Source organism: Mustelus asterias, chromosome 13 (genome assembly GCF_964213995.1).
Source record: "Mustelus asterias chromosome 13, sMusAst1.hap1.1, whole genome shotgun sequence".
Classification (NCBI taxonomy): domain Eukaryota; kingdom Metazoa; phylum Chordata; class Chondrichthyes; order Carcharhiniformes; family Triakidae; genus Mustelus; species Mustelus asterias.
The window spans coordinates 19,396,244-19,412,424 of NC_135813.1; positions in this window are offsets into that span (position 1 = coordinate 19,396,244).

Consider the following 16,181-nt stretch of genomic DNA (forward strand, 5'->3'; position numbering starts at 1 on the left):
GGAATCAGAGGGTAGGGCAGGAAAGTTAAGGTGCAAGAACAGCTATGACCACACTAAATGGCTCTTGGTCTTGCTTGGCCAGCTCCTGCCAATGATCAAATCAGTTATTTCCTGGCCTGATTGGTTGATCGGAATTTTTTTCCATCCAATGATTTCAAGGAATGATTTTGTCGGTTCTATGCTGGAAGAGCAGACTTCAAGGTAATGAAAGCATTGGACTTGTATCTTGTTTCTGTCCTCCCAGATCACTCAGCCACTGTCTCATACAAGACTCACAGTGAGTGCCGGATGCTTTTTTCTTTGCAAAACGTTTGCGAACGCTTTCTCTCTCTTTCAAAAAAATCCAGCAATTTATATACTGTTCCCACTCCTCTTCTCATTCTCATCTCTGCTTAATATCAAAGAATTCAGGTCTCCCCCCAGTGTGAAACCTCGGTAATATATTTCACTGTGGAATTAACTGTGCTATTATCACTTCCATTGTGAAGCATTTTGAGATCACTCCCAGCTAGTTACAATACACAGGAGTGGTGAGTCTGCATCCCACACCAGTGCTGTATTGTAAGGCAAGGTTATAAATGTGACACACAACTACCCCAGAAAATGATCCATTATAACATATGATATCCGTGGCAGTTTTTATCAAAGCTTATGAACTGAGATGGATGCAATAGTAGCCACTCACAAGCAGCATATTGTCACTTGTCAATATAACCTGCTCTCCGATTTGAAGCCATGCCTTATAGAAATCTCCAATTTCAGGAATTATTCATTGTATTTTCTTTCCATTTTTCAAATGTCTTTTTATGGATGGTTGCAAATGTTGTTCAGTTTTACAGCTGTCCTCAGCAGACTTTCATGCATTTCCTTATCGGATGTGCCTTTTTAAGGTAGCAACCCGGCCAGTTTACTGAAATAGGATTTAGTTATCTTTCCTGCAGTGGCAAATTGTGTGCATTAATCCCATTAAAGTGAAGTCAGTAGAATTTTCTGCTATTACAAGCAATCATTCTGAACACCCTTCATGAAAACTTGCCTCTCCCCTCCTATTTCTAATTTACCCCATCTGTGAGGTCAGTGCTGCCTAACCTACACATCCAACTGAATAAACATGGAGAGGATTTCATTAGCCAGAAGTATGGGGCGGGGAGGGTGGCGATTCTCCCAGCTCGCTGCGCTGCTCTAGCAGACCGGGGCTGGCCAGATGGGGGTTCGGGGAGATCCCAGGGTGGGGGGACATTGGGACTTGCCCGGAGAGGCCCAGTAGGCTAGCGATCTTGTGGGGGGGGGGGGGGGGGCGGGGGCTCTGCAAAGCCAGTGATGGTGGGGGGGGTGGTGGTGTTGGGGGCTCTGCAAAGCCAGTGATGGTGGGGGGGGGGGGGGGTGCAAAGTAGGCCAGCGATCTGGAGGCCAGCAGTGCAGGGCCACTTTCCATGTGCCAACCTCCCTGCTGACAGATAGGCGTATGCGCAGTGGCCCGCTTAGCGCTATGCTGCCAGCCTCTTGGGTTGGAAGAGGCCCTGCCCACTGATTTTCTGAGTGAATCCCGCTAGGGCACTCTGCAGTGCTCAGAGTGTAGGAGATTCAATCTGAAAATCACACTAAAAAAATCGGTGGGAGTTACTCCCATTTTCACGTGAATTGGGGACTTAGAAGTTTTTTGGAGAATCCCGGCCATGACGTAGATTGACATCCATCATAGTCAAACCATTCTAAATGGTAGCACAGTGGTTAGCACTGCTGCCTCACAGTGCCAGGGACCCGGGTTCAATTCCCGGCTTGTGTCATTGTCCGTGCAGTCTGCACGTTCTCCCCATGTCTGCGTGGGTTTCTTCCGGGTGCTCCAGTTTCCCCCCACAGTCCAAAAGATGTGCTGGTTAGGTGGATTGACCATGCTAAATTCTCCCTCAGTGCACCTGAACCAGTGCCGGACTGCGGCGACCAGGGGATTTTCACAGTAATTTCATTGCAGTGTTAATGTAAGCCTACTTGTGATGCTAATGAAATAATAAAATACACCGTTCAGCAGCATTGCCCAGGCCAATGCCTGGCTCAAAGATTTACGAGATGACAATGCATCTTGGGTGACTTTGTCTGGATAATGATCAGGGTCCATAACTGGTCTGAAGATCTCTGAGCTGGAGTAGGTGATGAGTGGCAGGAAGACTCCAATTCCTGACTACTGCACAGTTAACCCGGCACCTGTGTTGACACCGGGGAAGGAAAAGATGGATGTACCCTGCGATGTCCCAGCAGGTGAATATCCTGTTGATACCTCGGACCTTGATTGACACATGAGAGAAAAGGCACGGTGTCAGAGTGCGGTCTATTCTGGCGGAAACGGAATGCAGCCTGAGTCAGTGCATTGAGGAAAGGAAGGAAGAAAAGGTTCCTCAGATTCTTCTTGTGCAATAATTCCTTTCAATGATACAAAAATAATGTATGACTTGGACACTTTCACTCCAGGAGTGGAAAAAGGAGTCAGGACTGTTTCTCGGTCCTGGATCTACTCCGAAGAGAAACAGTTACTAATTTGGGATTTTCCTGTAGGCGTCCCTTCATTCAGGGGCGGCACGGTGGCACAGTGGCTAGCACTGCTGCCTCACAGCGCCAGGAACCCGGGTTCGATTCCCGGCTCGGGCCACTGTCTGTGCGGAGTCTGCACGTTCTGCATGGGTTTCCTCTGGGTGCTCCGGTTTCCTCCCACAGTCCAAAAGGCATGCTGGTTAGGTACATTGGCCATGCTAAATTGCCCCTTATTGTCAGGGGCACTAGCTAGGGTAGATGCAAGGAATTATGGGGATAGGACCTGGGTGGGATTGTGATCAGTGCAGACTCGATGGGCCGAATGGCCTCCGTCTGCACTGTCGGGATTCTATGATTAGATTGAAGACAGATTCCCTGTTCCGCTAAGGGCAGCCAATGGCCTCTCAAAGCTGAAGGCCAATCAGAGACCTTGCAGCTTGATAGAAGCAGGCAGCTGCAGTAGAGGGTGAGTAAGTGAGAGGGTGCTTTGACATGAGGTGACCGCTTGCCAACGTTTCCACGGCATGTCATTTTCTACATACACATGCGAGCTAAATAAAATGGTAATGCAGCTTCAGAGCTGTTACCAACCGCATTCCTGCCCTTGCAGGAGATCCCACTTCCAGCAACAATATATTTCACGTTGGGAATGTGATTCTGGAGGTTTTCAAGAGTCAAAGTAAGTCGATACTTCAGGGTTTAAAAATACCGACTGTCTCCACTACATAACTGCCAGTTCACATCCACAGTGATTTCAGCCTCTGGACTTGTAGCAATTGCACCCACCACAGTGTTTCTCTACACTGCAGCTTTCTAACAGTGCCGACAAATCTTGCTTCACCACATCTCTCCAAGCCAACACAATGGTGTCACATGGAAACATAGAAAATAGGAGCAGTAGTAGGCCATTCGGCCCTTTGAGCCTACCTCACCATTCATTATGATCACGGCTGATCATCCAACTCAATAGCCTGATTCCGCCTTCCTCCCATATTCTTCGAACACTTTCACCCCAAGAGCAATATCTAACCCCTTGAAAACAGACAATGTTTCGGCCTCAACTGTTTTCTGTGTTAGTGAATTCCACAGGCTCACCAATCCCTGGGTGAAGGAATATCTTCTCATCTCAGTCCTAAATGGTTTATCCCGTATCCTTAGACTGTGAACTCTGGTTCCAGACACCCCAACCATAGGGAACGTCCTTCCTGGATCTACCCTGTCCAGTCCTGTTAGAATTTTATAGGTTTCTATGAGATCACCCCTCATTCTTCTAAACTCCATCGAATATAATTCGAATCGACTCAATCTCTCCTCTTACATCAGTCCCGCCATCCCAGGACTCAGTCTGGTAAACTTTCACTGTACTCCCTCTATAGCAAGGACATTCTTCCCCAGATAAGGAGACCAAAACTGCACACAAAATTCCAGGTGTGGCCTCACCAAGGCCTTGTAAAACTGTAGCAAAATATCTCTGCTCCTGTACTCGAACCCTCTCACCGTGCAGGCCAACACACTATGTGTCTTCTTTACCACCTGCTGCACCTGCATACTTCCCTTCAGCGACTGGTGTATGAGGACACATAGGTCTCAACGCACATTCCCCTCTCCTAATTTACACCCTTTCAAATAATAATCTGCCTTCCTGTTTTTGCTTCTGAAGTGGATAACCTCACATTTATCCACATTATACTGCATCTGCCATGCATTTCTCCATTCACTCAGCCTGTCCAAATCACGCTGAAGCATCTCTGTATCCTCCTCACAGCTCACCATCCCAACCAGCTTTGTGTCATCTGCAAATTTGGAGATAATACATTCAGTTCCTTCATCTAAATCATTAAAATACATAGTGAATATAACACGTGCAACCAGCTTCTTTGAGGTTCAGTAACTGTGATACAGTCAAACATTCTAACTGTTTTTCACCAGGAAAGGTTTCACAATCAGCTGTGATATGAGGGCCCAACTAATCTGTATCTAATGTTGTTGGACTCAACAACTTGCTGTTGTTTTTCAAATATTGGCCTGAAAGTGTTATCACCCATGGTGAGTCAATGGATTGTACTTTGATTTGATGTCCCAGCTGAAGGACCACATTGTGACAATGCGGCACTTCCTCCGTGCTCCACCGAAAGCATCAGCCTAAATTGTGCCTTGAGCCCACATCTTCCAATCCAGACATGAAACTAGCAGCAACTCAGCTAAGCTGACAGAGACTGGAGGAAGCTTGGGCTAGACCCTGCTTGTAGAGTTGTGCCTGCTCCGACATTGCCAGACTCTGCCACATCTCCATATTTCCAGGCATTGTCCTTCTCAATGCTAGCACAGCTTCTACCCTCTATGGTCAACATTTCCATGCATCTCTTGTCCATGCCTCTCTTCTCCTGAACCCTCAGGAATGATGCCACCCAGAAGCAAAACCACACCATCTGCTCCAACATCCCACGGCTTAAACAGCCTGGGACTCTCCATTAGTGCCAGACCCTAACCCTTCAATGGTAGAACCTCAAGCCTCCTTTCTCCAATAACCCTGTGCACTGGGATCTTCCATTCTCCCAGGTCTCCTATAAATGATACTAGACCAGTCCCAGGAGCCCACACTCACAAGGATCCTCTGCCAGAGAGTCGGTGCAGACTCGATGGGCCAAATGGCCTACTTCTGCACTGTAGATATTCTATGATTCATGGACCCATACCACAATGTAACAGTCTACCTCAACCTGCTCCTATCTCTGTTGCTCCCAGGACCCTCATGACATCACGCCAATGCTCCCATCTTCCCACCTCCATTCTTTACTTCATGCTAGACCTCCCTGTTTTTTGTTGCATCTGCCGCCCCCCCAAAAGATGCCAGATGCCAGCAATCCTCTGACACTCCAGGAACTCCCATGTTCAACCAAACTGCGGAAGAAACCTGCAGAGTTTACAAGCCTCTGCCCCACCGGAGCTCACAGTAGGATCTTACCACAGACACCCCAAATTCCAGGATCTCTCCCCATGCAGCTAACAACCAGGAAGCCATCCCCCCAGCACTCATACAGGGTGAAATGTTACTTCCCCTTCCACCAACGGGTTTCTCCAGTCCTGCCAAAGTCATTTGACCTTTGAACAGCTCACCGCATTTTCCAGCCCTGCCCCCCACCACAACGGGGCTGTACAATTCCACCCACAAACCCAGAAGACCACCCCAGTTTTGTCATTCAATGAATAGTATATTGTGGAGAGATCACCCACGATTTCCAGCAGCATGCTCCCAGCTAGTGGTTAAGGACCCAAGGGGCTCCATTTATATAATTTATCCAATACGCATGTGCTGGTGGAATGCCATTTTTAATTTTACTGCATTGACCATAATTGGCGGGTTACACCACGGCCCATGGGTTATGTTGAATAGGCTGGGCCATGAAGGTACAGATCAGGTTGAAGCACAGATCTGCTGGTGGCCCACTGCGCCTCATGTGAACACACACCTCTGAGCTGCTCCATCTGTTCTTAATCTGTTTGGCCGCATTTGGAATAAAGTTTATTTATTAGTCACAAGTAGGGCTTACATGAACACTGCAATGAAGTTACTGTGAAATTCCCCTAGTTTCCACAGTCCGGCGCCTGTTCGGGTCAATGCACCTAACCAGCACGTCTTTCAGAATGTGGGAGGAAACCGGAGCACCCGGAGGAAACCCACGCAGACAATGTGCAAACTCCACACAGACAGGGACCCAAGCCGGGAATCGAACCCGGGTGCCTGGTGCTATGAAGCAGCAGGGCTAACCACTGTGCTACCGTGCCGCCCCATATTGCGTGCAGTTCTGGTCGGCGCACTTCCAGAGGCACATGGTTGCTTTGGAGAGGGTGCAAAGAACGTTTACCAGGATGTTGCCTGGTCTGGAAGATTTTAGGTATGAGGAGAGGTTGGATAAATGTGGATTGTTTTCACTGGAAAGACCGAGGCTGAGGGGCGACCTGATAGAAGTCTACAAAATTATGAGAGGCATAGATAGGATGGATAGTCAGAGGCTTTTTCCCAGGGTGGAAGGATGGACTACAAGAGGGCACAGGGTTAGGGTGAAAGGGGGAAAGTTTAGGGGAGACGTGCGGAGAAAGTTTTTCACACAGACGGTGGTGGGTGCCTGGAACACACTGCCAGTGGGGGCGGTGGAAGCCGGCACGTTAGCAACGTTCAAGGCGTATCTTGATCGAAACATGACCGGGAGACAAACAGACGGTGCAGGCTTGGTGGGCCGAAGCGCCTCTTCCTGTGCTGTATTGTTCTTTGTTAATGCATTTCCCCTTTACAGGATTGGAGTGGTGCAGAGCACAGAGTTTGGGTAAAACAGTTGCCCCCATGTCGCAACCTCCATTGGATTTCATTATCATTAGACAATCGATAAACTGGAACCTGTGAACACTCAATTTACAATTCGACGGTGCATTATAACTCGAGTACAAATTGTGTTATTCAGGAGGACCTCAAGACTTTGAAATATTTTAAGTGATTGTTAACGTTGGAAAAAAAATGATGCAATCAGTTTTCTGACCGGGTGAAATCTGCTGTGTTTACTCCTATTTTTGTTCAGCCGAATTTCTTAATAAACCTGATTCATTGTTTGTAGCCCAAGAGAAATGATTTGTCAGCGTATTATTTGTCTTGCTTATTAGAAGCACCCAGAGAGTATGAGATGTCTCTTGCTATAGTGAGTGAGCGTATCAAGAGCAAAAGGTTTATTGTTCACTCAGGGCACACTATGTTGTTACCTGAAGCTTGACACATTAAAAAGAATCACATGCAGTTCAAAAGGGAGTGCGCGCTCGCCTGAGGAAGCTGCTCCTTGCATCAAGAGTGGACAAAATGTACCTGAAAATCTCCTGAACCAAAAGAGGCAGAGAGCTTTATTGTGCTCAAGCAGCAGAGACTAAACTCTGCCTGAAACATTGGACTGACATTTGTTTTGCCCGTCCTTGTGGGTGATGTTGAGGTGGCTGCGAGAGCCTACACAAGTAAATCAGAGGTGTCCCATTCAGACCACTCGCCTGCGTTGCTTATATATGGGAGTCATAAAATCGCCTATTTTCATATCTGGACGAGACCTATAGCTTATATTTAACAAGAAATTAAAATGTGAAAGCTGAGCCTTCCGTAATGGTCTAAATTATGAAGTGAAATAAATTAAAACAAAGATGATAATGGGTTCTGCAGTGAACGGTTCATATAAAATCTTACTCTCTGGTCATTAATCTACCACGGATTTCTCTTTATTAACTGCAAAAGATAAAACTACAGTCAATGTAACTTGCTTATCCAAAATGAAAACTGTGGCTGCCTGTGGCTGGAGTGAGTGTGGTGAGAGAGGCGGTGTGGGGGGAGGAGGTTAGGTGGGGGGTGGTGCAGTCGCACTGCCGCAGTGCAGACATGGAATGGGAGACCCCCTCTAATGCACAGACATTCACACTCATGCCCCGTTTCCCCATCCCCCTAACAAGGGACCATTGACCTCACCTAATTGATCAATACAGCACCGCACGGTAGCACAGTGGTTAGCACGGCTGCCTCACAGCGCCAGGGACACGGGTTCATTTCCGACCTTGGGTCACTGTCTGTGTGACACATTCTCCCGTGTCTGCGTGGGTTTCCTCCAGGTGCTCTGGTTTCTTCCCACAGTCCAAATATGTGCGGGTTAAGTTGATTGGCCATGATAAATTGCCCCTTAATAACAAGGGGATTAGGAGGGTAATGATACGGGGATAGGACAGGACCTGGGTGGGATTGTTGTCGGTGCAGGCGCGATGGGCCAAATGGCCTCCTTCTGCACTGTAGATTCTATGATTCCCACTGGCTTACCATAGATTGACACTGATGGGAGACTATGATATGTACTCAATGTCTTTTTGATTTTGAGTTGATTTGATTTGGTTTATTATTGTCACGAGTATTAGTATACAGTAAAAAGTATTGTTTCTTGTGCGCTATCCAGACAAAGCATACCATTTGTAGAGATGTAAAGGAGAGGGTTGAGAATTCTAGGGTGTAGCTTGGGTGTAGAAAAAGATCAACTTAATGCGAGGTCGGTCCATTCAAAAGTCAGATGGCAGCAAGGAAGAAGCTGGTTCTTGAGTCGGTTGGTACGTGATCTCAGACTTTTGTCTATTTTTCCCAATGGAAGAAGGTGGAAGAGAGTATGTCCGGGATGTGTGGGGTCCTTAATTATGCTGACTGCTTTTCTGATGCAGTAGGAAGTGTAGACAGAGTCAATGGATGGGAGGCTGGTTTGCGTGATGGACTGGGCTTCGTTCATGACCCTTTGTAGTTTCTTGCGGTCTTGGACAGAGCAGGAGCCATTCAAAGTTTGATACAAACAGAAAGAATCTATGGTGCATCTGTAAACGTTGGTGAGAGTCATAGCGGACATGCCGAATTTCCTGAGTCTTCTGAGAAAATAGAGGCGTTAGAGGGCTTTCTTAACTATAGTGTCGACATGGGGGGACCAGGATAGGTTGTTGGTGATTTGGACACCTAGAAACTTGAAGCTCTCGACCATTTCCACTTCATCCCTGTTGATGTAGACAGGTTGCGGTTCTTGCAGATCCTCTCCACTTGGAGCCGGCAGTTTGCGGTAACATAATGTAGACAGGGGCATGTCCTCCACTACTTTCTCTTCTGTCAGAGCATACAATAGGAAGCTTGGAACAATAGGTAGGGGAAGTAGTCATATTAATGGACGTAATGGAAGTGATGACTGCAAACTGCCATTTCCTTTAGAGAAGACTGCAAAAAGTGACACATCTTTAACTTAAAGAATTTCAGACTTTGTGGCAGCTCCACCCAAGCACAATTTGCAAGTTATTCTGCACAGAACTCATCTCTGCCTTCCATAAAAAATCCTGATTTTTTTTTCTGCATTAATGCCAATTTCAAAATGCCATGGACTGGTTGTGTTTCAGATAAACACTACCATATGCAGCGGTAACAATCATGGAACAGAAGAAGACAGAGTGGGCAGTGACTAGCCCTGAGAAGTCAAGGGCAAGGACCGACGTTCCGCTGAGGTGGAAGAGCTGGGAATAAATCAGCCCAAATTCACTGCCGGAGACTGGAGATGATGGCGATTCTCAGCAGCGAACCCCCTGCCAGAGGGTGGCACTATTCCAGTAATTCCACTGCACACTGAGAGAGGATGCGAAGGGACTCAAAGGAGATCCCACACCATACTCCACTCACCCTGCCCAAAGCACACAGCCAACATCTCAAGCAGGGAATGGAACAGCTTGGTGCAAAGCTCCACAAGCTGCGAGGTAGCTGTTTATTCACACCAGTTTTACAAGAAACACCATCCTGGAAGGCAATTAACAAAAGGTTGTTCTGAACTTTCTTAATTCCTTTAACCAGATAGCAAATGAGCCCAAGAACCGTCACTAATTACAACCCATTTACCCCAGTATAAACATTTCAGTCATGTGTGGACAGTGTGTGCCCCCAGTGGGTGCAGGTCAAAGTGTTTTGCGTTTTCCCACGGAGCTCACAGCCTCTTCTTGTTCCCCGCTGAGCAGCATTTATGCTGCTTGTAAGATACTTAACAGGGAGATAACAGAATTAGCTGTGAATTCATTCAACATCTTCTCAAAATAAACTAATTAAATGTGAGCTGATATTGAAGATGCATCCAAAGGAACATGGTCCCAGGCAGTAAATAATTACAGCCTCCGAGACCCAATGGCAAGTAGTTTCAAAACTGAGCAGAAATCTCACACTCCCAATGCACCCTTCAATATTAGCCACCCAAAAGGCCTGTGACACCCCGTTATGTGAGCACAACCTGTGATACACCCTCTCGAATACACACTGGGTGGGATTTTACACCCTCGCTCGAACGAGACCGGAAATTCCCGCCCGAGGTCAACAGAGATTTTCGTTGTCGGACCCTCGCCCACTCCGATTCTGTGTGCAGAGAAAGATGTTTATCAGTGGAAACTCTTTGCAAACCCTCACAAAGAACAAAGAACAGTACAGTACAGGAAACAGGCCCTTCGGCCCTCCAAGCCTGTGCCGCTCCTTGGTCCAACTAGACCAATCGTTTGTATCCCTCCATTCCCAGGCTGCTCATGTGACTATCCAGGTAAGTCTTAAACAATGTCAGCGTGCCTGCCTCCACCACCCTACTTGGCAGCGCATTCCAGGCCCCCACCACCCTCTGTGTAAAAAACATCCCTCTGATATCTGAGTTATACTTCGCCCCTCTCACCTTGAGCCCGTGACCCCTCGTGAACGTCATTTCTGATCTGGGAAAAAGCTTCCCCCCGTTCACCCTATCTATCCCCTTCATAATCTTGTATACCTCTATTAGATCTCCCCTCATTCTCCGTCTTTCCAGGGAGAACAACCCCAGTTTACCCAATCTCTCCTCATAGCTAAGACCCTCCATACCAGGCAACATCCTGGTAAACCTTCTCTGCACTCTCTCTAACGCCTCCACGTCCTTCTGGTAGTGCGGCGACCAGAATTGGACGCAGTACTCCAACTGTGGCCCAACCAGCGTTCTATACAGCTGCATCATCAGACTCCAGCTTTTATACTCTATACCCCGTCCTATAAAGGCAAGCATACCATATGCCTTCTTCACCACCTTCTCCACCTGTGTTGCCACCTTCAAGGATTTGTGGACTTGCACACCTAGGTCCCTCTGTGTTTCTATACTCCTGATGACTCTGCCATTTATTGTATAACTCCTCCCTACATTATTTCTTCCAAAATGCATCACTTCGCATTTATCCAGATTAAACTCCATCTGCCACCTCTCCGCCCAATTTTCCAGCCTATCTATATCACTGGCTCCCTTTTTCTCTTTTAGGAGCGTAAGAACATAGGAATTAGGAGCGAGAGTCAGCAACTCAGCCCCTCGAGTCCGTTCCACCATTCCATATGATCATGGCTGATCTCCATCCCATCCAACCTCCACTTCCCTGCCTTTCCCCCATAGCCCTTTATCCCGCTTTTGATCAAACGTTTATCTATCTCTTTCTTGAATCCATTGACTGATTCTGCATCCACTGCACTCTGGGACAGAGAGTTCCATAGATTCACAACCCTCTGTGAGAAGTAGCTGCTCCTTATCTCTGTCTTGAACCTCCCCCCCTCTTACTCTACAACTATGACCTCTTGTCCTAGCCTGTTCTAGAAGGGGGAACACTTGGTTAACATTTACTTTATCAATTCTATTGAGCATTTTATTGATCTCAATCAAATCCCCCCTCATTCTTCTGTACTCCAGTGAGTACAAGCCCAAGCTACTCAACCGCTCCTGATATGACAGTCACTTCAAACCTGGAATCAATCGAGTGAATCTCTTCTGAACCACCTCCAGTGCCACCTAAACCTTCCTCAAAGAAGGTGACCAAAACTGAACACAATACTCCAAGTCTGGTCTCACCAACGCCTTATACAATTGTAACAACACTTCCTTACTTTTATACTCCAGACCCTTTGCAATAAATACCAAGATTCCATTTGCCTTCCTTATTTAGTTGCTTCATTCCACATAAATAGCAGGTAGAAATACAAAAGGAAATTTTAGGTTATACCCAATTGAATATATATGCGCACCATTCTTTCACATACAAGTAAACTCTCCACATAACACAGTATTATTTTCTGACATACACTGTTATTCTCTGTCTATTATACCCGCTATCCAACACCTGCACCAAATCCTAGTACAAACTGGCTTGGGTTAAACTTATCCAAGAATCACCTGGTGACTAACCATTCCCAATTTTAAACTGCTTACCCAGCAGGGTACCACCCCAAAGCCAGCAGGATGCTTTTTTACATCATGCCATACAGTTTCACAACAAAAAGAGGCTCTTTGGCCCATTGTGTCTGCGCTAGACATCAAGCATCTAACTTTTCTAATCCCATTTTCCACTACTCGGTGGTAGCCTTGTAAGCTATGGCATTGCAAATGCTCATCTAAAGTTTTAAGTTTATTTATTAGTGACACAAGTAGGCTTACATTAACACTGCAATGAAGTTATTGTGAAAATCCCCCAGTCGCCACACTCCAGCGCCTGTTCGGGTACACTGAGGGAGAATTTAGCAAGGCCAATACACCTAGCCAGCACGTCTGTCGGACTGTGGGAGGAAACCGGAGCACCTGGAGGAAACCCAAGCAGACACGGAGAGAACGTGCAGACTCCACACAGTGACCCAAGCCGGGAATCGAACCCGGGTCCCTGGCGCTGTGAGGCAGCAGTGCTAACCACTGTGCCCCCATCTAAATTCTTCTGAAATATTGATGATTCCCACCTCTTGGCAGTGAGCTCCAGATTCCCACACCTTCGGGTGAAAAAGCTTTTCCTCAAATCTCCTCTAAATCTCCTGCTCCTTACCTTAAATCTGTGCTTCTTGGTTATTGACCCCTCTACTAAGGGGAGAAGTCCCTTCCTATCCACTCTATGTCCCTCAAACCTTTGTACACTTCAACCATGTCCCCCCTCAGCCTTCTCTGCTCGAAGGAAAAGAACTCCAGCCTAACCAGCCTTCCTTAATAGAGAGAATTAACGTTGGGTGATGTCAGTTTGGACTGATGTCCCGGGAGCACAGCCACAGTGAGCCAAGTCCCAGATAAAGCAGCAGAGAGGATGGTGGCCCAAACAGACACCATTTATATTACTTTTTTTATGGGGCCAGGAGGAACAAGTGAGGTGTCAGCCAGTTGTATGTAAATGAGGCCAGGCCATTAAAATGGCCAGATCTCAATAAATTCACCAGAGCAGTTTCCCACTGAAACCCACACAGGCAGTTAAAATCCAGGCCACTTTCCAGCATTCACTATTATTCTGTACTCCTGCAACAACCTTGATTTATATTTATACAGAACCTTTAATACAGCAAAGCAACCCAAGACAATTCACAGGAATATTATCCAACAGGACACTACACCAAAGGAGCTGTTGAGTATGGCTCCTGCTCTGACCAAGACCGCAAGAAACTACAAAGGGTCGTGAATGTAGCCCAATCCATCAGGCAAACCAGTCTCCCATCCATTGACTCCATCTACACTTCCCACTGCCTCAGCAAAGCAGCCAGCATAATCAAGGATCCCACACACCCTGGACATTCTCTCTTCCACCTTCTTCTGTCGAGAAAAAGATGCAAAGTCTGAGATCACGCACCAACCGACTCAAGAACAGCTTCTTCCCTGCTGCCATCAGAGTTTTGAATGGCTCTACCATATATTAAGTTGATCTTTCTCCACACCGTAGCTGTGACTGTGACAATACATTCTGCACTCTCTCCTTTCTTTTTCTATGAACGGTATGCTTTGTCTGTACAGTGCGCAAGAAACAATACTTTTCACTATATCCCAATACATGAGACAATAATAAATCAAATCAAATCAAATCAAAATAAGAAGATATGAGGACAAATGACCGAAAGCGTGGTCAGAGAGGTAGGTTTTAAGGAGTGCAGATGACAATGGCGGGTTGGAGAGGTGGAGAGTTTTAGGGAGGGAGTTCCTGGGTCCTTTGCCTTTGCAGCTGCAAGCACGGCTGCCAATGGTAAAGCGATTAAAGCTGATGATATCAAAGAATTGGAGGAATACCATTTCTTGGAGGGTTGTGGTCTGGTAGCCAATTTAGGTTGGTGGGCACAGGGTATTGTTTTAAATTGTTTTTATTGGTTTTCAAAAAGTTCTTCTTTGATTTGATTTAATTTAATTTATTATTGTCACATGTATTATTGAGATAAGGTGAAAACTATTGTTTCTTGCGCTATACAGACAAAGCATACCGTTCATAGAGAAGGAAAGGAGAAAGTGCAGAATGTAGTGTTACAGTCATAGCTAGGGTGTAGAGAAAGATCAACTTAATGCAAGGTAGGTCCATTCAAAAGTCCGATGGCAGCAGGGAAGTCGGTTGGTACGTGATCTCAAATTTTTGTATCTTTTTCCCGACGGAAAAAGGTGGAAGACAGTATGTTCGGGGTGCGTGGGGTCCTTAATTATGCTGGCTGCTTTTCTGAGGCCGTGGGAAGTGTAGACAGTGTCAATGGATGGGAGGCTGGTTTAAGTGATGGACTGGGCTTTCATCCACGATCCTTTGTAGTTTCTTGCGGTCTTGGGCAGAGCAGGAGCCGTACCAAGCTGTGATACAACAAGAAAGAATGCTTTCTATGGTGCATCTGAAAAAGTTGGTGAGAGTCGTAGCTGACATGCCAAATTTCCTTAGTCTTCTGAGAAAGTAGAGGTGTTGGTGGGCTTTCGTAACTATAGCATCCGCGTGTTGTTGGTGATCCGAACACCTAAAAACTTGAAGCTCTCGACCATTTCTACTTCGTCCCCATTGATGTAGACAGGGGCATGTTCTCCACTACGCTTCCTGAATTCGATGACAAGCTCCTTTCATTTTATTGACATTGAGAGAGATTATTGTCATCGCACCAGCTCACCAGATTCTCTGGGCCCGGTTTTACCATCAAGTTGTGCCCGTTTTCGGGTGTGAAAACTTGGTAAAGTCGGGCATGAGGTGAGTAGCGCAATCCGTGCCCGCCTCCACACCAGTTCCCCCTTTACCAAGGCCCGAAAATGGCCGCGATTGGGACCGCGCCCGAAACGGGCACAGCAGCCATTTAAATGTATTTGCATGTATTTCAATTGACTTAATGGGCTGCACGCCCAACCTTGCCGGCACTTCCCCCTTTATCACCACGTTCGCCCATCCAGAATCGGCGCAAAACAGACATGCTCTACAAAAGTCTGATTCAGGTGCTCCAGTTAGTGAGGAGGTAAGTGCCGAGCATCCGACGGCTCTCTGTTTGAGATTGGGGAGGGGGGGGGGGGGGTTGGGGGGGGTGTCCGCTGCCAATCTGCCAGTGATCAGTGGAGGGGAAGGGGGGAGGGGCCCGCGATTGGTCTGGGCGGTGGGGATGTGGGGGATAAAGGGGTCAGTAATGTTGTGGGGGTGGGGCAATGTCTGTGGGGGCTTGGGGGAGGCATCATCCGCCCTGGGAGGGATGTGGCAGGGGAACCGCATTCTATCTTTTTTTTTCTGCGCATGCGCAGTTGGAGGTGCCGATCGGAGCTGCAGGATTTCGGGCGTGTTAAGCCCCGCCCAGTCTTGTGCAGCGTGATTTGGAATTGCTGATATGTTTTCAGGCAGAGTGCGTATGGGGGTGCCTGAGAACGGGTCTAAAAGTCGGATCTGAAACACTCCCAGTTTCAAGTCCGCCCAGTACTTAGAATCAGAATGGTAAAATAGGGCCCTCTGTCTGTTCCCTGTTCTCTGTCTCATCATCGTTTGAGATCCGACCCATCAGCAGGTGTCATCAGCAAACTTGAAAATCGAGTTGGAGGGGAATTTGGCCACACAGTCATAGGTGTATAAGGAGTATAGTAAGGGGCTGAGGACACAGCCTTGTAGAGCACCGGTGTTGAGGATGATCATGGAGGAGGTGTTGTTGCCTATCCTCACTGACTGCGGTCTGTGGGTTAGGAAGTCGAGGATATCCAGTTGCAGAGGGAGGAGCCGAGGCCCTGGCCACGAATTTTGGAGATGAGTCTCGTAGGAATGATGGTGTTGAAGGCTGAGCTGCAGTCTATGAATAGCAGTCTGACATGGGTGTCTTTGGTATCTAGGTGTTGCTTTTGAATATTGGTTGCCCAATA